The sequence below is a fragment of the Podarcis erhardii genome (assembly GCF_964252035.2).
Source record: "Podarcis erhardii genome assembly, chromosome: 3".
NCBI lineage: Eukaryota > Metazoa > Chordata > Lepidosauria > Squamata > Lacertidae > Podarcis > Podarcis erhardii.
In genome coordinates, this window is record NC_138507.1 from 7,249,300 (window position 1) to 7,277,246 (window position 27,947).

General features: G+C 43.1%; 1 long non-coding RNA gene across 1 annotated transcript; it reads left to right on the forward strand.

The window, feature by feature from the left end:
- LOC309338515 lies at window positions 1-27,091 on the forward strand. The gene is made up of 3 exons (XR_014154957.1): window positions 1-101; window positions 14,650-14,790; window positions 26,975-27,091. It is a non-coding gene; the product is annotated as an uncharacterized lncRNA (long non-coding RNA).
- Window positions 27,092-27,947: the final 856 nt, after the last annotated feature.

The following is a 27,947-nucleotide window of genomic DNA, read 5'->3' on the forward strand; positions in this document are numbered from 1 at the left end:
TATGTAGCCTGTGGACTGTCCACTCTTTCCTCAGTCCCCCCTCCTTTTAAAACAAGAAGCCACTGTTCTCATTCTAAACATTTCCACAAACACACAGCCAAGTAAGTAATCTCCTTTATCATTACTAAAAACACGCGCATCATTTCTTTAGTCGCATTTTCCGCGTTTGTCCCCTTAGTTCTTTCTCTTCCCTATTTGTGCAAGAAATGCTGATGCAAGGGTCCCCCACCCACCCCACTGTCCCACCACCCCATATTCTGGCTCTTTTGATCGGATTGCTGAATCTCCCCCCGCTCCCAAAAAAAGACCCTAGGAATGACTTGTTAGGATATTGCAACAGCCTTGCTGAAGTTATAAATGTTTGCCATATGGCAACTCAAGGACTTTGCCGCTTCCCAGTTCACCCCTGTTGTCATTTCACTGGAGTCCGTCCAGGGATGAAATCAGTGCTATTTTTTAAATGCCTGAACACCAGCAACATTAATCTTTCAAGAAGCTAGCCCATACTTTAAGGAGATGAATAGTTATCTCCCGGCAGTGATGCCGCCGCAGTCTCTTTCTGACCTCTGGGCTCTGCTTTTGTCCTAGTAAGGGAGCCCCAAGGGTAGGGCCAGGGAGCTGCAAGTCGTGGCTTTAGGATGTCCTCTGGCAGCAATCACACAAGTGACATTATTAACATGCCCAGCAGAGGACTGAACTTGGCACGTCAATTTCTTATTTGAATTAATTCCCAGGCAGGCTCCATTTATGACCTTTATTGCAACCACATTATGGCAATGCAATGGTTGTTCGGGACATTCTCTATATTCTGGGTTGCTAAGGACATAGGCAGAGGAAAATGGAAGAGAACAGGCTTCTGCTCTAAAACAAAACTTAAAGCAGGAAATGCTTCTAGACAGATAAATCAAGATTTTTTTTCGGTCAACTCCAATAAGGGAACAGGGTGTTTCCATGGCTAAGGGAAAAGCCTTCCCTAAGCCAAAAAGAAAAAAAAGATGTAGGTGGGGGGGGATAGAGAGAGGGGAAAAGGGAGTTGAGTATTCACTCCTTGAGCATCTGTGTCACTGAGCCGTCTAGTAATGTTGGCACCACAAAGGAAATGAAATGACAAACAAAGAGTAGAGTGAAAGATTATGAAAGACCACTGGCATGTCTTGCAACTCCCACATGAATGGAAATGTGTTTCTTAGAGAATTAGACACCCCTCTCCTTGTGTATGTTTCCTTAATTCCTATTCACACACAATTCGGACTGAGAAGATACAGTCAGCGAGAGGCAAGCATTCTCCAATAGCCCACCGATTTCCAGAAACATATGCAGGAACTCATATAAAAGCCGTCAAACCGGCCATGATTGCTAGGACTGACAGTGCTGATGGCAGACATCTTTTTCTCCTACAGTTTCTTTAATACTTCCATGGTGCCTTTCCTAATGGGAGAAAGAGACAGCTGTTGCCAACCTCAAACCTTTAAAGTCTGGAGTCAAATATTTCAGGTCATGAAATGCATTAAAAACGTCGTAAGATTTTTGTTTTTAAAAGATCTCTCTCTCCCCCCCTTCTTTGTGTGTATTATTCTATCTGTACAGAAATGCAATATGATTGCTACATTTCTGTTGGAAAGGGGCAGGAAAAAGAGATTGATTCAGTCAATAATATGTATTATATCGTATGTATATATTCTATGATGGCACGATTGTAAATTTACATGAGACAATTCATAAATCAATAAACTATTACGATTACTACTGCTATAAAATGATGTAACTAGATCAGTGTTCATAAAGGCTACTACTTTTTAATAGTTTGGAAGGTAGGTAGCTTCTCAGTGGTTGAAATTTAGAATTAGTATATGAATGGCAAAGCTGCCACGTGGCTATTATTTACTGAGAGGGCTTCTTTTTCAATAGTTTGATGACCGATCTTCAACTTAAGTGTATTTGCTGCCCTAACTCCTTCTTACTCCCTTGCCGCCTTGGTTTATTAACAGTTTTGACTTGGAATTGTTATATTTGTATACCAGCCAGTGACAACATGGGTCCTTGGACAGTTCATGACTGACCTGCTGGGAGCCTGAGGGCGCTGCCCTGCCTCTCTCCCCCTGGCTTGAGGTGGGGCCTGACGGGCTCCATAAAGGACTGCTGCTGCTGCTTGACACAGATGGATCTTTTCAAAAACCGTTTTTATTTTTTATCTATGTCATTTTAAATTGTTATTGATATTAATGTTGTATTTCTTTGGTTTTAGATTTTATGATTTATGTGGAAATTGTTTTCCATTTGGTTGTGTTCCTTTTGATGTGCTTCATTTATTCATTGTTTATGACTTTTGTTGGGGACACAGGTGGCACTGTGGGTTAAACCACAGAGCCTAGGACTTGCCAATCAGAAGGTTGGCGGTTTGAATCCCTGCGACGGGGTGAGCTCCCGTTGCTCGGTCCCTGCTCCTGCCAACCTAGCAGTTCGAAAGCATGTCAAAGTGCAAGTAGATAAATAGGTACTGCTCAGGCGGGAAGGTAAATGGCTGCTCTGGTTCACCAGAAGCGGCTTAGTCCTGCTGGCCACATGACCCGGAAGCTGTACGCCGGCTCCCTCGGCCAATAAAGCGAGATGAGCGCCGCAACCCCAGAGTCGGCCACGACTGGACCTAATGGTCAGGGGTCCCTTTACCTATGACTTTTGTTATGTTGGTAATTACGTAAATCCTGTCATGCTGTAAGCCGCTTTGAGCATTGTTTTAACTATGGAAAGGCGGCATACAAATGAAAAATGATGATAAATGCAGCCAGCAATCAATGCGCTGCAGGAAAACATGCCAATCATAATAAGACCAGCAAGAAAGCAGGAGTTTGAACACGTTAAGAAGTGAGAGACCTTTAAAGACCTGGGGAAACAAAGTCTGACCCTGATGCTCAATGGAAAACAGGAGGTGGGAGCTCAGCTTCCCTTTCACTTCATAAGTGGGGCACCACCACTGAAAAGGCCCTGACCGCAGAGGAGACCCCTGAGGTGGAGTCAGCTGAGTAGTCTGCCCATGACAGGTCAAATATCAGGCAGGCCACAGCCACTTCCCTGGCCCACACAAGACCCATTTGGCAGTTGCGCTAGCCTGGGAAAACCCTCCAATAGCTGCTTCCTGGCTGGACCATGGGGGGCCTGAGGCGTCGTACTGGAAAAGTGCCCAACCATTGAATAATAATAATAATAATAATAATAATAATAATAATTTGTTATTATTCATACCCCGCCCATCTGGCTGGGTTTCCCCAGCCACTCTGGGTAGCTTCCTACAAAATATTAAAATACAGTAGTCCATCAAACATTAAAAGCTTCCCTAAACAGGGCTGCCTTCAGATGTCAGATAAGCACACTTAGGGTACGATAAAAAAAGGAAATGTAAAAAATGCCAGTCACATGTATAAGAAATTTAATACAAATAATAGTAATGGTAATAATAAGATGAAGACAAAGTTAGCCTTTCCCTTTATAAACAGGAAAAGCTATTTTTTAATCGTCTATTATTCTTTGTAATCAATAATTTATTCTGCAATAATATTAGTTTAATAATGCACATCTGTATTCATGCAGCAAAATGCTTTGCTCGAAGTAGACTTAATAATATATGTAGAAATTGGACAAGAGGAGCAGATGAAATCCACAGCAGACTTTGCCTGGGAATACACCATGGACAGAATTTGCTTGAACTGCTCATACGCCTTGATGGGTTCTAAATTAAATGTAGCCACTCAGGAAAAAGGAGCTAGGCATTGGTGTAGACAGCTTGATGAAAGCACCTGCTGAAGGCCCAGCAGCAGTCAAAAAAGCAAACAACATGTTGGGCTGGATTAAGAGACAGCTCAGCTGGTAAGAAAAATACCATAATATATCTTCAAAAATAGCCTTAACTGGTGTCTCTCTCCCCACACCCATTTCCCCAAGGAAGGAGAAAAACCAAAGAGAAAAGATGAGGGGGAAGGAGGGGGAGAGCTTATTAAAACAAAACACCATTCCCTTTTTAAAAAGAGAAATGAAAATAAAAACTCTACTTTAAAAAGTTTGAGATGTGTCATTGCACTGGACAATGAAAAGTAATCTTGGCTAGCACGAATGAATTCAAGCAGCATGGAATTTGAATGTGCCAGGGGCTGCCAACTTGGGTTATGAACATGTGGGCAGGGAACTAAGTGTGATGAGGATGATGGTGAAAATTCTGCAGTGGAGTTTGATGGGCATGGATACAGGATTCTTGCCTATGAAGCTCATCAGGTATACAGTGGTACCTTTAGATGGGAACGGGATCCGTTCCGGAGCCCCGTTCGCATCTAGAAGCAAACGTAACCCGTGTCCGCGCAGGGTGTCATTTTGAGCGTCTGAGCATGCGCATGCGGTGAAACCCGTGCTCCGTTACTTCCGGGTTGCCGTGGAGTGCAATTCGAACGCGCTCACCCCGAAGCACATTGAACCCGAGGTATGAATGTACTGGCTTGCGCTGCTCCACATGACTGATGGAAGGGTAAATATAATAAGAATAATGAAGCACTTTGGCTACCTTTAGAAAGCCAACAACAGCAACAACAACAACAAAACAACAACAACAAGCAGCAGTTCAACCACAGTGTTTTGTGGTTCAACCACAGTGTTTGTCCAATATGTATGTATGTATGTATGTGTGATGCAGGTGGTGCTGTGGTCTAAACCACAGAGCCTAGGGCTTGCTGATTGGAAGGTTGGCAGTTCGTTTTTGTTTGTTTGTTTGTTTTTTAAAGATATTTATTAGGATTTCCAATTTAATACAAAAAGCCAACAGAGAACAAAAAATGCACAAAAAATTGTTGATATTCAGTCTCGGTCAGAGGTATGTGCCTATCTGCAGGCACCGGCTGAATTCCTTTGACCTCCCTCCGGCGACTCCCGGCAGGAAAAACACACGAGGTCCGTTCCGGCGATTTTCCTCAGGCTGTGAGAAAAACACACCAACTGCTTCTCCTCCTCCCTGCTCTCCAGCATATCCCCAGGGAGGGGAATCAGACTCTGACAGAAATGTATCTACATTGCTTTTATTCCTGTCTATAGCAGTCATACAGTAAAGATGTCTGCTCTCTTCAACAAACAGAGAGAAACTCCAAACTCCACCCATGTACATCCTGTACAGGTCATATGACACACACTGAGCTCATATCCTGTGCTCAATAAGGATGGACTGCCCCTTTGTTTCCATGGCAGCAGTCACACACATCCTGTCTGGCTTTGCAGCCACAGGCAGCTGTCTGAGCTGCTAGAGCCTTTGCTTGCTGCAGCATTGCTGCTTTAGAATAACAAAAATAACAAAAATACACAATTAAAAAAAACAAAAAACAAATATAATTCCCATTAGTTATTTCCATTACCTTGTTTCCCGGACCTCCTCTCACCTCCCCCTTTTGTATTCCAGTTCAAATTCTTAACTCAGCAAATCCTTATTGTAACTTAATATAACTTATTTTAACTTATTGCTCAACCTTTGCATTACAGCTGGTAACCACTTAATTTCTGTCCAACATCATTCTAACATTCATTAATTTTACAATATTTCTGCAAGTAATCTTTAAATTTCCTCCAGTCCTCTTCCCCCTGGTCTCGGATTCTGCCGGTCATTTCTGCCAATCCCATATAGTCGATCATCTTCATCTGCCATTCTTCCAGAGTGGGTAGATCTTGTGGCAGTTTGAATCCACACAAAAGGATGAGCTCCCATTGCTCAGTCCCAGCTCCCGCCCACCTAGCAGTTCGAAAGCATGTCAAAGTGCAAGTAGATAAATAGGTACCACTCCAGAGGGAAGGTAAACAGCGTTTCCATGTGCTGCTCTGGTTTGCCAGAAGCAGCTTAGTCATGCTGGCCACATGACCTGGAAGCTGTCTGCGGACAAACGCCGGCTCCCTCGGCCAATAAAGCGAGATGAACATGGAACCCCAGAGTCATCTGCGACTGGACTTAACGGTCAGGGCTACCTTTACCTGTATGTATGTATGTATGTATGTATGTATGTATGTATGTACTGGATTTTAATCATCCTCTTCAGACGAAAAGGATCCCAGAACAGCTTACAAAGATAACTAATAAGCCAGTAAATCACCTCAGACTTACAATCTACGGAAAAGTGATGGATAGGGAGAAGGAATAGGATGAATTTTGGCACTACTTCTCAGATGTTGATTGAGGGGAACACACGTAAAACATACAGTAAGCAAAGTGAAGCAAAACAAAATACAACCTCCCCACCTTCCATAACACGAGAAAAGAAACCCAGTGGGTTTTATTGAATATATTATTTAAAGTAGCACAGCAGTGTGGAATTCTAGATCCTGTGAGATACTTGGGAGAAACTGTGGCCTTCCAGATGTTGCTGGATTAAAACTCCCACCATCCCTGACCATTGACCATGCAGCTTGGAGCTGATGGGAGCTGAAATCCTGCAACTTCAAGGGGGGGGGGCACAGATTCCCCACCCCTACTTTAAGCATGTGAAAGCTGTTTCTCCATGAGGAGATCTGGAGGGCCTGAAAGCTGCCTCAGAATAACCCACCAACATGGGTGGGGCCAGTTTTTCTTGGGGAATTGGCTTCCTCCCTCTGGGTGGGGTGTTGATTTCCAGGAAAAGGTCCATGTAATAAACAGCCTTGCCCAGATGTTTGCATCTTGCAGATGCAGCAACAGCATCATGAGAATCTTTTGCAGACAACAGTTTTCCTGTGGCTGGGCTGTAAACAGCACTTTCCTTACTCACGGGCAAGAGGTTGAAATTGGTTCTATCTGACCCCCTTTTTGGTTCACCAACTTTAACCTGCTGAAGGACCAAAGAAATTCATGGCTAGATCTCATAATTTCAATGGGAGGGTCTGCTGGGCTTCCATGGGACCATCAAGAGGTCCCATGTCCAGGCTCCTTGTCCCTTTCTCTTCCTGCATACAAATTGTGTCCTCCCTAAAAGAGGGTACGTGTTGTGGTGAGACCTGGAGACTGACCTCCTGGTTGTGGGTGGGTCTGTTGGATAGCCACACCCACAACACCTGATTGGTAGATCCCTTGATGCTGGGTTTAATCTGGCCAATGGGGTGCAGTCTAAATGGATTGAGGGACCTATATAAACCCATGCACGTGTCCCAGAGCTTCCTCTTCCGCTTGTGCATTGGAACACCCACCCACCTCTCCCTAATTTTAGGGCATTTTGCGATTGACCTTGCTATGCCGTCATGTGTCATCTGTCGTTGGGACAGGGGCACGGCAGGAATTTCCCCCACTTAGCTGATTGGCTGTTGCCATTGGGTTTCACTTGCCGTGTAGCAAATCATCACAACTTGTAAGGTTGTACCCACCCACAACACAGGGTTTGGTTGTCAGTTTGCACCGCAACACGTGCCCTCTTTGAGGGAGGACACGATCTGCAACAAGCACTGTAACTCTCCAGTAATTTGACGTTGCCCCCAAAGGGTCCCTCTTCCATTGTCTCCCGAGAGAGGTGGATGCCAGAAACCAACAACAACATTACAGTCCCACAATGGTGGGGTAACAGTGGTTGGCAGAAATATCGCACTCCAGGTGACCAGTCGGTGACAGAAGGAAATTTTATAAGCCTAGCAACCCCTCTGGAGGTGAAACAGGACTGTCTTTGTTCTATCCAGGGAGAAGCATTTCTGCAACACCCACATGGTTAGCACCCAAGAGAAACCACATCATATGCTACTGCTACTGCTGAAGCTGAGATGGAAAATATTAAATAAAAAACAAACAAACACACAAATAACAACACAACTGTTATTGCCATCACATCACATTTCAATGTGCAAGTGGGACTACAGAGATGATGATAGCTGTAGGATATTTATATCTCCCAGAAATCTCTCACAAATTGAAAGAAGATGTGTGTGTGTTTTGCTGAGGCTCCAAGAGGTGCTGTAAAACCTCTTTGCCTCTGATGGGGAAGGTGTTACCGTAACAGGCAAGGAAGCAGAGTCCTGCAATTATTTGGGTTTTAATTCAAACTGGAAAGTCTCCGCAGGAGGACTGCAGCATCTGAAGGTTCTGAGAGAGGCACTACAAGATGGGGGGGGGGGGGAGCATGTTTATGCTATCGCACATTGTGCATCCATTAAATATAATCTGAGCAAAGCACAACTGGTGGCTACAGACATAAAAATAGCCTTAATATTTTAGCGCCTCTGTTGCTTTGTGCATCCAGGTTCTTAGAAAGGTGGCTGCAAATGATTATTTCCCTTAGCAAGTTCACATGGAGTTGTTTGCTCAGTTTAATAATAGTCTATCTTGTTCAGGGTGAACAAACTGGTCCCAGGAGGGGTAGTGGGGTGGGGGAGGCAGTAATAAATCAATAGCCCAGATGTAATCTTAGGTGTCTAGAATGCAGAGAGGGATTTTGGAGCATAATGGCAGTGGTTGTCTATTGTCATTCAGACATGAGCTGCATCAGAAAAGGGCTTGTGGGAACTAGATAAGGGTTGGTCAAAAGTGGGCTATAAATCAAACAGAGGCAGGATTCTGCTGATTTCCCGCGCACGCTCGCTGGGAAGGGAGGGGGGCAGTGATAGATCTGCAATTTACTGCTTATCGCATCTGCTGGAAGTTTCATAATACAAAAGCCTGACCTTCAATGAATAAACACCCTCATTGACTACCTGTTTCTGGCTGCAATATATATATATATATATATATATATATATATATATATATATATATATATGAGACATTACTCTATGCTCATTGCAGAGAGCTGCTGAAAAAAGAAGACAAGCAGCGCTATGAAAATGATGTGACATCTTTTTGGGCTTAACAAGCTCTCGCCTGTCGCTAGCAGCTGTCACGTCAGCTACGTGTAGTCACTTTGCCATCAAAATGCGCAGAATTTATTGAAAGGAACTAGATACTTATTCAACAGGACTAAAAGGTCTACGGGGAGAAAACAGCCGCTCAGCCACTAAAAGTGTGCAGAGCAGGAGGTCAGGCTCTTTTAAAACACTCTTGTGTGAATAGCCCTCTTCCCTTTTAAGTGGGGAAGAGGCCTTTGTTCTGTCTTCCTTTGGTTGTGAGAAAATTCAAAACAGCCTCACCACTGGAGGAGGCAGCACTGGAGTCTTGGGTGATATAGCATAGAGACTAAGAGCCTGAGTGATGGACCAGAAAGACCCTTGCCTCTGTTACAATACATTTTGTTTGATTTACTTTTTGTTTGATTTACGTATACCCAAGGAGCTCGAGAAAATAAGCACCTCCCTCAAAACAACGCTGTGAGGCAGGTTAGTCTGTGAAATGGTAACTGGCTGAAGGTCAACCTATGGTTTTTCATGGCTAAGGGAAGATTTGAATTGGGGTATCTCCAGATTCTCCATTCTGAAGGAAATCAGCCCTGAGTTCTCACTGGAAGGACAGATCCTGAAGCTGAGGCTCCAGTACTTTTGCCACCTCATGAGAAGGGAAGACTCCCTGAAAAAGACCCTGATGTTGGGAAAGATGGAGGGCACAAGGAGAAGGGGACGACAGAGGATGAGATGGTTGGACAGTGCTCTCGGAGCTACCAGCATGAGTTTGACCAAACTGCGGGAGGCAGTGGAAGACAGGAGGGCCTGGCGTGCTCTGGTCCATGGGGTCACGAAGAGTCGGAAACGACTAAACGACTAAACAACAACAACATCTCCAGATCCAGCCCAACGTTTTCTGCTAAAGTTTCTAAGCTGCTTTAGGCTGGCCATTATCTCTTACCCTCAGCGTCTCCTTTCCAAAACAAAAAGAAACCAAAACTCATTAAAATAATTTGGCATTACAGTGTGAGTTTCTATTAATTTTCCTACACAGTTTTGACTAATGTATACATCTTCTGCAAGCAATTTCCTGCAGAATAATACATTTTTGTGTGCTATTACAATTCCCAGAGTGCGTGGACAGCGAATACCTCTTCCCGGGGCCCTCTGGGAATTGCAGCTCTAGAAGAAGAAGAAGAAGAAGAAGAAGAAGAAGAAGAAGAAGAAGAAGAAGAAGAAGAAGAGTTTGGATTTGATATCCCGCTTTATCACTACCCTAAGGAGTCTCAAAGTGGCTAACAATCTCCTTTTCCCTTTCTCCCCCACAACACTCTGTGAGGTGAGTGAGGCTGAGAGACTTCAGAGAAGTGTGACTGGCCCAAGGTCACCCAGCAGCTGCATGTGGAGGAGCGAGGAAGCAAACCCTGTTCACCAGATTACGAGTCCACCGCTCTTAACCACTACACCACAACAACCCTAATCACCCTTAACAAACTACAGTTCTCAGGTTTCTTTGGGGGGATGCCATGACTTCCCCCAAATGGCATGATACTGCTCTAAATGTCAGGTGCAGATCTGACCACAGGTATGAAGTTTACGGCATGTAATGCCTTAAGAGAGAATATAATGAAAATGATATACAGGTGGTACATGACACCAGTCAAGCTTGCAAAAATCTATCATTTGCCCAATAATAAATGTTGGAAATGTAAAGAGACCGAAGGTACATTCTTTCACCTTTGGTGGACGTGCCCAAGGATTAAGACTTTCTGGGAGATGATCTATAATGAAATGAAAAAGGTATTTAAATATACCTTTCAGAAGAAACCAGAGGCCTTTCTCCTGGGCATGGTCGGCCAATTGGTGTTAAAGAAGGATAGAACTTTTTTTATGTATGCAACAACAGCAGCAAGAACACTCATCGCGAAGTATTGGAAGACACAAGATTTACCCACCCGGGAAGAATGGCAGATGAAAGTGATGGACTATATGGAACTGGCGGAAATGACTGGCAGAATCCGAGACCAAGGTGAAGAGTTGGTGGAAGAAGATTGGAAAAAAATTCAAAGTTTATTTACAGAAACATTGTAAAATTAAGGAATGTTAGAAGGTTGTTGGAATGAAGTAATGTGGTTTTAGCAGAAATGATATAAAGGATTAGGTTAAAATTGATTTATTAATTGGTGAAAGACGAGAATTACAGTATATTAAGATAAATTATTAGGATAAACACAAAGCTGGAAAGGATTTGCTGAAACATCTAATTGAACTAGAATACAAAAAAGGGTGGTGTGAGGAGGTCAAGGAAATAAGTAAAGGAAAGAAAGCTACGTAAAGGTCTGATCTTTTTTTTTTTTAATTGTTTGTGTGTATTTTTTATGTCTTTGTTATTTTTCTTTTTTATTGTTCCTTTTTGTAACTTTCAAAATTTGAATAAATATTATATAAAAAACAACAACTAAATGTCAGGTGCAGATCTGACCCTTTCAGAAGAAGTGCTCTTATGCCACCAGGTTTCAGCGTCTTGTGTTGTGTAGGTTTTGGGTCACTGCTTGTTGATTCAACAGCATAACATCTTGAGCTGTTCAACGCTTCTTCTTTTTTAGCAGTTTTCACTACTGTGTTGTTCTACAGCCGTTCTCCCAAAACAAGAGCTCAGCTGGCTTTACCATTTGGCATGCTGCATGGATTTTAAAAACAAACTATAAAACAGATGGCGGAAATACTGATTAATCTGTTTAGGAAATGCAGGTTGTATATACGTGTATATTAAAGAAGGAGAGACTTAGCAACACTGTTCAGCTGAACCAGCTGAACCACAAAATATGGATTGGCATACCATCGTAAATATGAATGGGATGTGCTGTTTCTTATTTATTTAGCAAAACCTATGTACTGCTTCATGAAGAAAACTTCTAAGTGTTCCCCCCCCCCCTCCAAAGTTGCAGGGAGAAAAAGAAGATTGATGTGTGCTATCTGGGTAATGTTCTATCTGGGTAATTTTATCAAAATTTTAAGAAACGATGAGAAGTACAAAAGTTTTTAGCAGCAGTTAGCCAAAATCTGGATGCAGTTGCTATTTTGGGAACCTAGTGCAGGATTAGTGGTTGTGCTGCCTGTTATATTTTGTATCTAAGTCTGTTTGTTTTCAATAGACTCTGCTTGTATATTAGCATATAAACATATATTACAAAGACACTATAAATCATCCAACGGAAACGAAATCCTTCATTCCCATCCTAGACTTCTCACTGTTTAGGGAAGAGGGGAATATTTCTGTATTATAGACTGTGATCTCCTGCTATGCAGCCTTTGTGCAAATTTTTGCTTAACACAAGTAAAATTAATGAATGCCCCCTCTCACCCTGCCAGTTCCACCATGTCTCTCATTGCTACATACATGTATTTTCTTCCTTTCCCTCAGTAACCATTGGATGTCCTACTCACAATCCAGCCAGGATACCTCTCTTTCCCTCACTTGCCCTGCGGGGCCAGAGTTCTCTCCTGACTTCTTCAGTTTCTTACAAATGTCCCCATCAATTCCACTTGTTGTTCAGAATATTTGGTCCTTGAGAACAAGGGTCCGTCTCAGGGTTCCAGAATATGCCTCGGACACACTGGTGGAGGAAGAGGAGTGGGGGGGAGCGCACTGCCCCCGGCAGCGCGATCCCAGTGGGGTGCCATCGAAGCTGCCCCCTCGCCCGTGCTGGGTGCCCCCCGCCGCAAACAGCATGCCATGTCCCCACAATGCGTGCCACACCCCTGCGGGCAGTGCTGCATGCCTCCAGGATGTGCACCAGCCATGCCTCCACCTGCTCTCCGCCCTCCGGTGCTGGAGCATGAAGCTCCACCACTGCTTGGACATCTGCAATAATCTTCATTGAATGTGCTGCAGCAGACGTTTAAAAGCTTCTTCTTACGTTATCTTTTTAGCATGAGATCTTCTTTCATAACATTCAAACCTGGGGTCCCGATCACAATTGGGACACACACACAAAAATGAAGCACTCCTTCACACAGGCCATTGCTAGACTGAGGTCTGGTTTTCCTAGATTTGATGAAGGACACCGGCCTAGATGGCTTTAGGAGTATATTGGACAATGTTCCGGAAGATAAGTATATCAATGGCTACTAGTAATGAATGTTGGATATATTATGTCCAGTGTCAGAGGAAATACATCTCCAAGTCTTCAAAGCCCTTGACACCTTTGGTAAAGACTGTTCTCCAACTGGAGCACTCGCAGGGCAGTGTTTCCCAGTTGTCGGTATTTATACTACATTTTTTTTAGAAGCTAAGAGGAAGGCACGCTTGGCAAACCCTCACTGTGTTCAACTCCCACCCAGAAACCTATCTCCCCACTGTGGTAGGATGTGTGGGTCCAGAATTGGCCTCCACAGTCACTTATGGACTCACTGTTAAAACCGTGTTTATGGAAGACAATCTTACTTGGCTACAAATGATTGCCAAAGAAGAAGAATATTTCTAAGTACCAGTTGTTGGGGATCTTGAGCAAGAGAAGGCTATTGGCTTCATGTCCTGCTTCTGGGCTTTGCATGCAAATCTGTTTGGCCACTGTGGGAATAAAACGCTCGATTACATCCTTTGGTCTGATCCCACAGGGCTCTTCCTATGTACACCACCATTCCCTTTTGCATGGCAAAGGTAACACCAGAAGCCCCACAGCAAGGGGGAAAGCCCACACAGTGAAACCCCCTCCATCTTTTCAAGAAGGGGCAGTTCTGGCATAGAGAGGAACTGTGAAAATGAGCTCCTCCAACATGGCCAGGTTCTTCTGGCATTACATTCGTGGTGTGGGAAGAAGCCGTGCTGTAACGCTGTAGGGTTCCCACACCGCAAAGGCAACATGAGACAGGGCCCCAAGAGGCAGTTCTGCGCAAAAGGGTTTTCCTTTAGTGGTAATCTGTGTTTTTCCTCCATGTAAAACATTTTGCAGCTTGTCTCGTTACAGCATTTGCAAAAACACCATCTGAAAGCAGCATGAATTATTTAGGTTTTGCAGCAAATCACCCTGATCTTGGTGTTCAACTTCTTAATGCACTCTAAGTGAGCCCTAGGAGGCAAATCTTAGCAGACAAGGGGCATAATGTAAAGCAAGCTTTATTAGCCACAGAAAGCCATACTATAGTGTTTATTAAGTATACCATAGATAGTAAATAGCTTTGATGGTGTGCATGAGAATCACCATCGCAATCAGCACTGTCAGAAAGCGCCTTTCTTTTATGAAAATAAATTTATGACTTTGTTGGTCTGATTAATATAACGGACCTCCCCCACCCCCTTTTAGCAGATAACTGATTTTCAACAAATCGCTACGTGTCACAAAGAGTCTCAGTCTCTCATGGTTTAATTGTTTTCAGAAAAAGGAAAGTACATTAGTGTTATCATTTGCCTGCTGCCTGTGCCAGCCCCGGAGAGTGTTCCTCCTCCAGTGATCTGGGGGAGTATATGCCAAGAGCTTGCTGCTTGTCCATTCAGTTGAATAAAGAGTCATTAAGCTTCAACCCTCCCCAAACATTTTGTTCATTTGAGAAACTGCTGCTTGGACTGATCGGAAAGAGTAACACCCCCCCCCACCTCACCCCCATCTTACATCATTAAATGACATTTGCAGGGAGGCTACATTTATGATCCTAATCAACTTTTATCTTTGGCCAATGAGATTAGTCTGTGACCAGACAGACAATAACACTAACCTCCCCCTCCCTCCAAGTCCTCAATGGGCAGACACTGGCTAATAAATATTTAATGGATCAGATAGAGCAAGTTGGGTATTTGCAAAATATAGCCAGTCTCTCTCTCTCTCTCTCTCTCTCTCTCTCTCTCTCTCTCTCTCTCTCTGCTAGATAAATACAAATGGCAAGTCCTAACGTTTTCTGTATTAAGAGGAGGTACACATCATCCCTTGTGTGTGCTATGCTCTGATCTCATTGAGCACAGTGGGAGCAATGGAGCCAATAGGAACCAAGAACAGATGTGATGACATGGTGGGTACTACCTGTTTTATTTTTAAAATATATGCACACAGAAGTGAAAAATTTCTAGAATAGAAAGGAGGTGGTAGAGGGTTGGGATAAAGTAACTGAGGGGAGGAACAAAAATACATTCCAAATGCATTCCATCAAGCTTCACCCACTGGGCTAAACGGCAAGTGGCAAAATATTTATTTGTTAAATTTGTACACCACCCTCATCCATAGATCTTGGGGTGGTTCACAACATAAAAATACAAGATATAAACACAAAACACACAAGAAAAACAAGGCAACCCCCCCCACAAACCAATAGCCCCCTCTCCTACATCCCTTATCCAAGACTGAAAAAATGGCAGTGCGCCAAAGCTAATGCGCCAAATGCACACACATAAAGATCAGATCTGAATGATCCATTTGTGATCTAAGGTTCCCACCTGGAAGTACTCTAAGCCAGTAATGATTTCATTTCTTTCCTGACTTACAGTATTCTTTGCTTCCCCTCCACAACAGTCTTATTTGGCAATTAGGTGCAATTGTCACTTCGTCAAAAGTGTGATTTTTCTACAACCCTGCTCCTCCCAATCATCTTAATTCTGATAGTTTAATACAAAATCTGATATCTAATATCGACTGACAGCTTTTAGAGAGTGTGAAAATATAATCCGTGTAACCACATCACTTGCGATAATATATTCTTCATTTATTTTTGATATTGATTGGATGAATATTGTCTGTGCTGTATGTTTATGTAACTAAGGCTGGCCTGTGTAGCCCCAATAAAAAAATATGGTGAAAATAACTTATTCATATAAATTTATTTAAGATGACAGCCTATAACTTGAACTCTTCCCTTGCACGTATTTATTTACCAACCTATACTCTGCTTCCCAACCATAGCTTCTGAAAACATTATGAAAAGAAACACTACACTATATCCATAAAAGTGCATCAGCTATGAATCAAATGTCACAGCAATGAAACACATACTTTAAACCACCAGCAAAACCCATAAAATCTGCTCAAAACCCCAACCAGTAGCTTCTCCCTAGAAAAGAACTTTTAAAAGAGGAAGATCTTAGCTATCTGCGTAAAGGCTGAGTGCACACTACTGTTAATCTGGTAATTTACCTGCAGTGCTTAAGACAACAAGAGAGCCACTTTAGACAATAGATGGACATGCAAAGAAGGGCATCCTTAGTAGATTAAACGTGTGCCTGGGAACAGCATGTTTTATGCTTCAACTATAGCAGTCATTTCATTCACACTCATCTCTAGAGTCTAGCAGTCTTAATAGGCTCCACAGGACACCAGGGCTACTGACAGGGGGGTACAGGGTGTCCACAGATCCTGAACCAGCAGGGCCTCCTGACTCTTTACTTTCATGTTTTAAAGATGTAAGTCAATTGGACATCTACAAAGAAAGTTAGAAAGGAAAATGTGGAGGCAGTTATCTAAGACTTTATCAGGCAGCAACATTGCAACAGACATTTAATCACGGCCGCTAAGCAGGCATAAGAAGGAATGCTGGCCATCCTCATCTGGGTCTCATGTAAGCTTACTGCTTACATACCACAGAGGTTAAATGTGAATGTTTTAGGCTTCAATTCTCATGCTTCTGAGTACTCCATCTCTTCTCTTAAACCAGTGTTCTTCAGCTTTAGGGCAGGTTATCTATTGTACATAGGGATCTGCTTCCCATACAGCATTAAGTTATGTTCAGTTTGACTGTATAGGCGCAATCAAGACATGGATACAATACAAATCTAACCCATTCTATTTCCTCTGTGTGCTCATCAGACAAAGCCCTATTGCATATATACAGTACACCTAAATCCATTTATGTCACACACCAGTACTACCTTGTTTAAATCCTAAAGCTTTCATGTCCAGACATTATAAGCTGATACATTTTTGAGACATGCAACCTAGTCAAAAGCTCCATGGAAGCACCAGTGTTCACAATGATTTATGTGTAGTAGCTCTCATAGCAGCCAATGAGAAAGCCTTTGCACACCTGGAAGCTCTGTGTACACATCAGAGTGTCAGGTGCCACAGGGCTGAAGGATGGAGCCTGGGTCGCTTACGCTTGCCTCGCAAGAGCTGCTGGCTATTGTGGATGGAGAGAGACTACAGACTGGGCTTCACCAATTTGTTACCCTTCAGATGTTTTGGATTCTCTTCACCCCCAGCCAGTGCTCACATTGTTTGGGGCTGAAGGGAGTTGCAGTTCAAAACATCTGGAAGGCACCAGCCTGGCGAAGGCTGGTGTAGGCAATACCAGGCTAGATGGTCTGACTTAGTATAAGGCAGTTATCCTATGTGGTCCAAAATACTTGGATGACTTCAGGTTGGCAACAGCTGCTAGAGACAATTCCAACTCAGAGCCTCATAATACCATCACAAACTTCCCTGGCCTGGGAATTTGGGTGATATGGGAGGGCAAATCAGGTGCTATTTGTTGTTGTTGTTTAGTCGTTTAGTCGTGTCCGACTCTTTGTGACCCCATGGACCAGAGCACGCCAAGCACTCCTGAACTAGCATTTGAGGGGTGATGTTCTATCCTAGCTATGGATGCAGCCCCTTACACACTTACTTTTCCACACACCCCTTTCTCCACAGTGGGATTTATTTCTGAGTAGATATGTATAGAATCACACTGAGAGCCTTCTTCCTGACTTGTTGGTTTTGAATGTGTTGTTGTTGTTTAGTCATTTAGTCGTGTCCGACTCTTCGTGACCCCATGGACCAGAGCACGCCAGGCACTCCTGTCTTCCACTGCCTCCCGCAGTTTGGTCAAACTCATGCTGGAAGCTTCAAGAACACTATCCAACCTTCTCGTCCTCTGTCGTCTCCTTCTCCTTGTGCCCTCCATCTTTCCCAACATCAGGGTCTTTTCCAGGGAGTCTTCTCTTCTCATGAGGTGGCCAAAGTATTGGAGCCTCAGCTTCAGGATCTGTCCTTCCAGTGATCACTCAGGGCTGATTTCCTTAAGAATGGAGAGATTTGATCTTCTTGCAGTCCATGGGACTCTCTATAAAAAACTCCCATGCTGCTGATTTTCACAGCTCGGCTGAGGCCACCTTGTCATTCGTCTTGGCATCAGACCAGCCTCTTTGGCCTGCTTGCCTTCATCCTATGCATTGCAGAGGAGAGTGACTGCATAGCTAAAGACTTTTAAAGGAAGAAGCTATTTCAACACCTCAAAAAGATAAAAGATCTAATGAACAATTTTAATAAGCTGGAAGAGAATTCAGGAGAACACCCTGAATCCAGCGTGATTTCCCACCAAGCCAGCGCTGTCTTTACCCGGGGGTGCAAGGGGTGCGGTGCACCTGGTCACTGAATTCTGGGGGGCACCAAATGTATTCTGAGGGGTGCCAAATGTATACCTACTGTGTGCCAGTCGCTTTTGATCAGTGGCAGTGAAAAGCAATGGAGCGAAAGTCCCCGCCCCCCTCTTCCGTCGCTCTGTTACTCCGTAGCGTCAAATATTCCCGACGAGTCAGGAAACAAAAGCGGTGATTTCCACTGTGTTGTTACAGATGAGCAATTTTCCTCCCCACCCCAAAAGTGAACAACTTTGAGTTGCCCCCCCCCAAAAAAAATCTGAGGGTGGCTAAACTCAATTTGGGGGCACTGGGCAGATCTTTGCACCCCGGTGGTGCATATGCTAAAGATGGCCCTACACCAAGCTACTAACAATTTTCAATACCACCTCTCCTAGTTTTCTTCACCAAATGCAGCACCTCAAAGTACAAGAGAGGGTAGCTCTGTTAACACTTTCTGAAAGAAACAAAAATAATAATTTGTGCATGTCTTGCCCTTTTTTAAAAAAATAAAAAACAGTTTTGGCAATGCATGGTGAGTCCTGCATGAAACCCTTATTTGGGAAAGATACATTTTTCAGATATCGGGATCTTTGCAAGCCAAATATGCTTGCAATATAATTTGATATTCCTTAGCCTTCAAGTAGGAGCATGGGAAGTTTTAAATGCCGGGGTGGGATATTGATTTTTCTGGTCCTGTGAAATTGAATAAGTTAATTCATAAGATTATCTCCGGGAGAGAGAGAGAAAAGTCAAAAGTATTTCTTTTAAATGCTGCCCTAAGAAAAAGAGCATGGAAGTCAAACTACTCCTCTCTATGAAGGCACATTTAAACAAAAAATGGGAAATTATTTTAAAATAACCTTTTAAAATGGTATTTCCTGCCACATAATTTTGTGGAAGCACCATTTTTTAAAATAAAATATGTTTCTAATAGCATATTATATTTTACTCACCACACTAGGGGAACGCAGCACAAGGGTTCTGAGGGCCATTTTCTTTTTCCTTTTCTTCCAGGAAAGGGAATAATTTATTAACCCCACTGGTGCTGATCTTTTAGAAATCTGCTGACTGGTGTCTACTGCAATATAATGCCAGACAAATTATAGAACTGAATTATAAAATGATGAGTCACAGTTTTGTGCCACTAAAGCAAGAAGGAAAGGAAAGAGCAGAATCTGCTTCATCCTCATGGAATCAAATGGTTGGAATGCAATGGAGTTTAGTCATGCAAACTACCTATTCAGCTTAAGAAAGAATGCCCACCATAAACCTCCCCCTGAAAAACCCTCCTAAGAATGACAACCAAAAGCCTCATGATGGAAGAGTAGCTCCATCTCAATGCCATCCAAAGCTATGCTTGGCACACAGTTTTCAGCAGATAGTTGGTAAGACAACCAGATGGAAGAGACCTGTTGATTATTACAGCAGCCTGGCTGTGGACTGAGACAACACACAGCAAAGATGATTGCTATCTCTTTTAAAGAAGCAACCGCTCTTTCAAAAAGCATCCGCCAAAATGTTTTACTATGAGATCATCCTTCGAACGCCCTGTAAGTACTGCAATCTAGGGCTGGGTGTGGTTCATCTGGAGAGAGTTGGGTTTTAAATGGAAAGGGTCCAAACAACGGGATTTCTGCCACAGATCACAGGAGTGTATGGGTTCCTGTCTGCCTAGGAAGAACAGCAGTTACTGTGACAGATTGCCATGACTTGGTGGCGGTTGAGAGACTGAGCTATGAATCAAAAAGTGCCAGTTTTGAATATTGCTTCTGCAACGAACTCACGAGGTGACATTAGGCAACCTCTTTTCAGTCTCAGCCTGCAATGTAAGCATTTTGAGGAAGAGAGGATAATGTATGTGAAACTATTCAAAAGTACTGTTTCGACCCTTCATGTCATTTACAGAGCAGTTTTTTCTCTGATAGCTACCTGTAAAAGGGAAAGGGACCCCTGACCGTTAGGTCCAGTCACGGACGACTGTGGGGTTGCGGCGCTCATCTTGCTTTACTGGCCGAGGGAGCTGGAGTACAGCTTCCGGGTCAAGTGGCCAGCATGACTAAGCCGCTTCTGGCGAACCAGAGTAGCGCATGGAAACACCGTTTACCTTCCCACTGGAGTGGTGCCTATTTATCTACTTGCACTTTGACATGCTTTTGAACTGCTAGGTTGCTTTCGAACTACTAGGTTCTTATGTTTGTTGTCCTTTTTTAAAATCAATAAAATATTTTATATATATATATAAAAAATGAACTGCTAGGTTGGCAGGAGATTGGACCGAGCAACGGGAGCTCACCCCGTCGTGGGGATTCAAACCGCCAACCTTCTGATCGGCAAGCCCCAGGCTCTGTGGTTTAACCCACAGCACCACCCGCATCCACAACTACCTGTAGGAGGTCTCAAATCTGGTTTTCCATGCTTGTGTGGCCCAGACTTTCAATTGCTAGAGCATTATTGGTTTTGCTGCCAGCTTGGCTTGCTGGAAACATCCTTCCTGACCTTACAATGGTCTTTTTCTGTCAGTTATGAAGCCAAGTGTAGCTGGTGCCTCCTATTAATGGGGATTTGTCTAGGACCAAGTTAATTTTGGCCTGCCCTTGTGTTCAGGAAGGTTCTGTTCAGGCTGTTCCATCGGAGGTGAACGAGGTCTCTTTGTGGCTGTATGCATCTCTAGCAGCCCCCCATGGATGCAATGCCTTTGTGTTTAAGACAAGCTGGAGTTCAGTTGGCCCAGAGTAATATTTTCTGTGGGATTAACCTCAGTACAGTGCCTAGCTTAATACTATGGAGGACCTTTCCACATTGTGTAAGGTGGCTTTTGAATACTTTGTTCCACTTATGCCTAATTGGATATAGATCAGGGCTTGGTGTGTTACTTGCTATTGTGTATACACACTTACTGAGTTTTTTCGTTAAGATGAAGGCATGGGCTACTTACAGGTGACCTGGTATGCCTTTTTTAAAGTCATCCAAGTTGGTGGTCATTACTACTTCTTGTGGAAGAAAATTCTGTAATTTAACTACACACTGTGTGAAGAAGAATTTTCTTTCTATGTCCAATGTTCCAATATTCAGTCCCCAGGTGGTATTATTGGAGAGGGAGAAGAAATTCCCCCAGTCCACTTTCACCACAGTGTGCACCATTTATACACCTCCATGATTTCTCTTCTTACTCTCTTTTTCTTTAAATTGAAAAGCCCCAATTTTTGCAGCCTTTCCTCTTAGGGAAGGTGCTCCACCCCTTTGCATAAATATGTACAGTGGTACCTCGGATTACAGACACCTCAGGTTACGGACTCCACTAACCCGGAAGTAGTACCTCAGGTTAAGAACTTTACCTCAGGATGAGAACAGAAATCATGCGGCGGCAGTGGGAGGCCCCATTAGCTAAAGTGGTACCTCAGGTTAAGAACGGTTTCAGGTTAAGAACAGACCTCCGGAACGAATTAAGTTCGTAACCGGAGGTACCACTGTATATAACATATATGCAGGTATAGTGCAAAATATATTTTTAAAAAAAAATCTGAGAAAAAATGATAAAAGAAAAATACTCCTCCGTAAAGCAATGACCAAGTAAGTCACATAACAGCTTTTAGATATGAGCAAGAAGAGGTGAACTTTGTTTACACTATGTCTCCAGATGTTTCATGTAAGGACAGTGCGCAACACAGCTGGGATGATGAGCTCTAAATCCTGGGAAGACGTACGATTTTAAACCCAAACTTCAACTGGGGGGGAAAAGAACAGCCCATAATGGTGAGAGATAACAGGTGGAAGCCTTGCTTTGCCATTGTGCCTGGAGGGCAAAATCTGGCAGGCAGAAGTCACTTCAGAACAAAAGCCACGGCATCTGCTGTTCACTGTGCTTCTTCAGTCCATCCCTATTTATTCAGCATCACTGACAACACTCTCACTGCAGTATTTTAAGCTGGTTTTACTTTTTTTAAAAAACCAAACCCTTATGACAAGACCATCAGTTCTGGGAAAACAGTGATTTAAAGGATGGTTTGGGCCTAAAGCTGGGTCCAAAGTCCTGTTTCTGATTCATAACAATAACTAAATAATAAGACATTGATGCAGTCCTTACAGGCTTACAACTTTCCTGGAAGGTGGGTCAGTATTATTACAGTGGTACCTTGGTTCTCAAACTTAATCTGTTCCGGAAGACCATTCCAAAACCAAAGCGTTCCAAAACCAAGGTGCGCTTTTCAATAGAAAGTAATGCAAAACGGATTAATCCGTTCCAGACTTTTAAAAACAACCCCTAAAACAGCAATTTAACATGAATTTTACTATCTAACAAGACCATTGATCCATAAAATGAAAGCAATAAACAATGTACTGTACTATAAAATAAATAAGACATTATTGTAGATGATGAAAATTAAAATTATTTTTCTTTCTTACCTGCACTGATAATAGTCATTGTTTGGATGTGGGTCTTTTATCCATTTCCGCAGTCACACAATCAATTAATCAGTAGCTGAACTGGGTTCCACACAGTGACAAAAACAAATTAACCGAGAAAGCCTCAAAAACGCAAAATAAATAGCAAAAACAAAAGCGCCAAATACAGTGGTACCTTGATTCTTGAACTTAATCTGTTCTGGAAGTCCGTTTAACTTCTGAAATGTTCGGAAAACAAGGCGTGGCTTCTGATTGGTGCAGGCGCCCCCGAAATATAGCCGACAACCGCATCAGATGCTCGGCTTCTGAAAAATGTTCGGAAACCAGAACACTTCCTTTCAGGTTTTGAGTGTTTGGGAACCAAAGCATTTGAGAACCAAGGTGTTTGAGAACCAAGGTACCACTGTATCTGCAAATTGCAGAGAGGGGGCAGATGCAGAGTGGCTTCCTTAGTACTACCTAGTGAGTTGTAGGCAGAGAAAATATTTAAACTGGGGACTATTCCTGATTTACGGACGCGGGTGGCACTGTGGTCTAAACCACAGAGCCTAGGGCTTGCCAATCAGAAGGTCGGCGGTTCGAATCCCTGCAGGTGAGCTCCCGTTGTCCGGTCCCTGCTCCTGCCCACCTAGCAGTTTGAAAGCACATCAAAGTGCAAGTAGATAAATAGGCACCACTCTGGCGGGAAAGTAAACGGTGTTTCTGTGTGCTGCTCTAGTTCGCCAGAAGCGGCTTAGTCATGCTGGCCACATGACCCGGAAAAACTGTCTGCAGACAAATGTCGGCTCCCTTGTCCAGTAAAGCAAGATGAGCATTGCAACCCCAGAGTCGTTTGCGACTGGACTTAACTCTCAGGGGTCCTTTACCTTTACCTTTTTATTCCTTATTTGGAGCCAAGTCACTTGGTCACTTCATCAGCTGTATGAATTTTGTATCAAGGCAGGAAATCCATGAAAGAGATTTCCCTCTTTCCCCCCCGTCATGGTTCTTCACAGTAGGGAAATATTATAGAAACAATTCTAAGTTAAGCCTGCTGGGTCTTCTTAGATTAATGGCAGGGAATCAGCAGCTCAGCAGATGCAATGGTTCCACTCTTGCTCTCTGGACAACCCCTCCAGGAATTGCTTCCAGGAATTGTGTGTGTATGAGAGTGGGCTTGCATTTAGACGTGGGGTTTATTGCGTTAGCTTTCCTTGCATTCGTTACACTGGCTTCTGTGCTGATTTTGAACAGCTCTTTTACATTGCAGTATTTGCTGAATTATGGGATGGTGGCTTTTTGGTTGACACCCACCACGTTGTGCTAATTTCTAAATGGCAAGAGAGGACTGTGTGCCAGGAAACAGCCCCCGATTTAATCATGTGAAATTGCAACGCAAAAATCCCACAATTTTCCTTAGGGTTGCCACCCCCAAGGAAACAATTAACACAGAAATGAGTGTTAAACCACTGCTAGATTCCCCTAGGTTCCCACTAGTGGCTTTTACATTGTGTGAAAGATTAACAGGTAAGAAAATGTCAGGAAGATGGAGTGATGTGCTGCCTGAATATAGCCTGAGCGAAAGTGAGAAAGATCTAGGCAACACTGCCACCTGCTTCTGGCTCCAAACAAATTGCCCCCAAGGAGAGGTAAAGGTAAAGGGACCCCTGACCATTAGGTCCAGTCATGGCCGACTCTGAGGTTGCGGCGCTCATCTCATTTTATTTGCCGAGGGAGCCGGCGTACAGCTTCCGGGTCATGTGGCCAGCATGACTATGCCGCTTCTGCATGGAAACACTGTTTACCTTCCCTCCAGAGCGGTACCTATTTATCTACATGCACTTTGGCATGCTTTCGAATTGTTAGGTTGGCAGGAGCAGGGACCGAGCAACGGGAGCTCACCCCGTTGCGGGAATTCGAACTGCCGACCTTCTGATCGGCAAGTCCTAGGCTCTGTGGTTTAACCCACAGCACCACCCGTGTCCCCTAAGGTATTGAATTAACCCTAAGGTAACTCAACCCTAAAACAGAAAGTTTTTGCCCTAGTTCAGGCATGTCCAACATGTAGATCATGACTTCTGGCCCCTCAGTGATCTCCTAACAAAAAAGCAAAAAAACAAAAACCCACCCCAACTTTGGCTTCCTAAAAAAAGCTCCACGACTTTGGGTAGATCACTGCCAGTTTTTTTTAATACTATGAGTAGATCGCAGTCTATTGAGAGTGGATGTCCCTGCCCTAGATATTGGGGTGGGGGGTTGGGGAAAGAGGAGAGGAAACATGGAGTTGGTGCTGAATAGTCGACTTCCATCCCATACTGTAGTGGGCCACCTTCAGTCACAGAATTCAGACTTCTCTGAATACTTTGGTTATTAATGCTCTTGCACCATTGTGGTGCAGGAGGAAGCATGATAGGGATGGCAGCAATGTTGCTTTTCCAAGAGAGCCATTCCATGCCCCGTTCTCTACATGCAGAGAATGCAGGATTGCAGTTTTAGTCTTTTTTCTAATTAGCTTTGTTCCATTATCAATGACCCACATTCACCATACTGGATACAGGCAGGAGGAGAGGGAGGGAATATGTGGACACTGTCCGTGACACTGTCCGAATCACATTCTGAATCGGGGCCAGCCCACCCTTCTTCCCAACGTAGATCTTTCTTACCCCCTTGTTTGTGATGTAGAGCTTCGCCCAACCCCTTCTCTGGCGGGAGGTGGGCACCATTTTGTGGTTTGCCTCAGAGGCCAAAATGCCTTGGGCCAGCCCTGCTATGAATCACATTCATGATCTTCTTGAACATCTGCCTTCTGTACTTCTGAATTTGTTAAGCAGATGTGCCGCTCTTTGGATTCAGAGTGGAAAGTAAAGGCCAAGTTGACGCCTTTCCCTTTCTACCCAAGCAGTTGTAGTCAACTAAGTTTTACTCAAATCAAACCCACTGAAATTAATGGACCTAACTTCCTCATGGTTGTTAATTTCAAAGGGGCTGCTCTGAGGAATGCTTGGTGTGGTGTTTCAGCCTATGGAGTCAAAATATTTCTTTTTTTAAATATCATTTTTATTAAATCTTAATATTCCAAAACATTTATTGTCATATACATTTTTAACGCAGAGTTTCTTCTTGACTTCCCTTCCCTCCTTTCCCGATGTTTTTCTTCTTTTTATTAGCTGTTTTACAACACATTAGCTGTTTTTCTTATCTAAACTTCACCCTCATTAGTTCTTTCAATAACCCACTGCTTATATCTCAAATCCTGCCCACGACTCCATGTATGGGCGATACTTTGACAGATAATCCGTCCATGGTCTCCATTCCTCCTAGAACACTTTGTCGTTATGTCCTCTTAATTTAGCAATTAATTTCGCCATTTCATCATAGTCCATCAGTTCCGTAAGCCATTCCTCCTTCCTTGGTAATCCTTCCTTCTTCCACCTCTGTGCATAAAAAGTTCTAGCTGCTGTTGTCGCCTACATGAATAAGTTAGCCAGCTTTCTCAGGACTAATGTCCCCATTATTCCTAGCAAAAAGGTTTCAGGGGTTTTTTTTTGTTTCGTTTTGTTTTTGTTTGGGAATTATCAGTTTAAACACCCTTTTCAACTCATTAGATATCATTTCCCAAAGCCCTTTCGCCTTTTCACATGTGATAAAATGACCCTTCCTCCCTTTGGCATTTCCAGTAGGCGAGTCAAAAGATTTCATGCCCAAGAACTGGTTTGTTTAAAAGGTCTTGTTACTTCCTACATTAACCAGACCTGATGATTTCCTCAGTGTCAGTTAGCTAATATGTTTCTTGCTTGGGTTGAGCTACAGGGTCCAGCTGAAAATATCTCAGGAAGCATATACTTCTGGGGAGGGCCTACATTCTTAATATGGCTCCACCCGGCCTTCATCGTACCCTTTGGAATGCAATCCTGATGCAGAGAGATCTTTTCAATAAGAAAAGGGAAAGATGGGGTGGCCATTTTGTTGTGGGGTTATCCAGAAGGAGCCTGCATTATACATACAGCTGCTTATACGAGCTATAAAGGATAATTTTCTTGTATTAATGCCATAAATTTTGTAGAGCCAGCAAGGCTTCCCACTGCATAATAGCTTAATTTTTCATTCTAATAATAACTGGCTGCCAGCAGAAATGAATGGGTGAAAAAACAAACATTTCTGTTCTGTGACATGATCTATGACAGATGTACAGTTTTTGGAGGCCCTCCGGCAGGGTATTCCAATCCTCCCCCCTCTTTACCCAATGGCAAGAAAGAGAATTAGCACCAAGACAAGAGAGTGAACTGTAAAGGAACTCCAAGAAAAATGACTCCCTCCATCTTCCACTTAAAACTGTAATTGGCAATCAGCCCAATTTAAAGCTGTGCTGAAACACCCTGGATGTTTCAAAAGTGCTTTAAGACTATGAGTATTGTGTCTATATTATTTAAACCAAACAATGAAAACATCTTCCTAATACTCACAAATGCCTGTATTTTTATTTAGGTAAGGGCAGGGAGAAGTCAATGTCTCCTACAAGAACCAATTTTCCTGGACTTTCTGAAAGCAGCCAAGATAGCTAGTATCCAGGAGTGTGTATGGGATACTTTTGGAGCAGACCAGAGGCGAGAAGGAAATTCTTCGCATTAAATGTTTACAATTCAAGCCTTTACGGTGGGTAATAATTTTTGCTTGTATTGGACTATTGGATTGCAGAATTACCAAATAGCTTCAACTAAAGTGGCCATTACAGAAGTCAATAATTATGGTTCTCTCTGAAAGGCTACTCTATTACAATGTGAAATAAAATTGGGGGGGGGGGGGCAGCAAACTCCTTACAGTTCCAAAATGTGCCAGACACCCAGAAATCAGAAGTATGACAATTTGAGATGGGATACAAATCCACACATTTGGTGGATGTGAATGCATTTTTGAAGCTCATCAGAGATAGCCAAAGCCTCGTTAAACGAAGGTAAGAAGCTTTCAGAAAAATATGGAAATAAAATAATAATCCATAGCTCCACAGCTGTGGTGGTTGAGGAGGTCTGTTTTTGTGGATTCTGATATGAAATGGCCTGATCCTGCCCTCTAATGTGCGGATTAGAATTTATTTATCCTTTCAGATATCTTGTTTCTCCAAATTTCCCAACATACTTCTCAGCTCACAAGCATGAATTTTAAAATACGTATTGTAGGATGAAATACATTATAAAAAGCTTATTTTGAGGGGAAAATATGTAAATATGTTTAGAAATGCTTGAGAATACTCAAAATATGTACTGAAATTGTGTCATTTTATGGGGGAACCCTTTTTCCAGATTAATGTATAAATGGGATGGATTGTGAATGAATTTATGTGAAAGTAGTAAAGACTGGAATTAGGTTATACTGGATACTTCTCTGTGTGTTCAGTACTGCAAGCTCATACTGGAGGTACATGAATGTGTGCTTCTCCATACAAAAAAAAAATTAAAAAAAA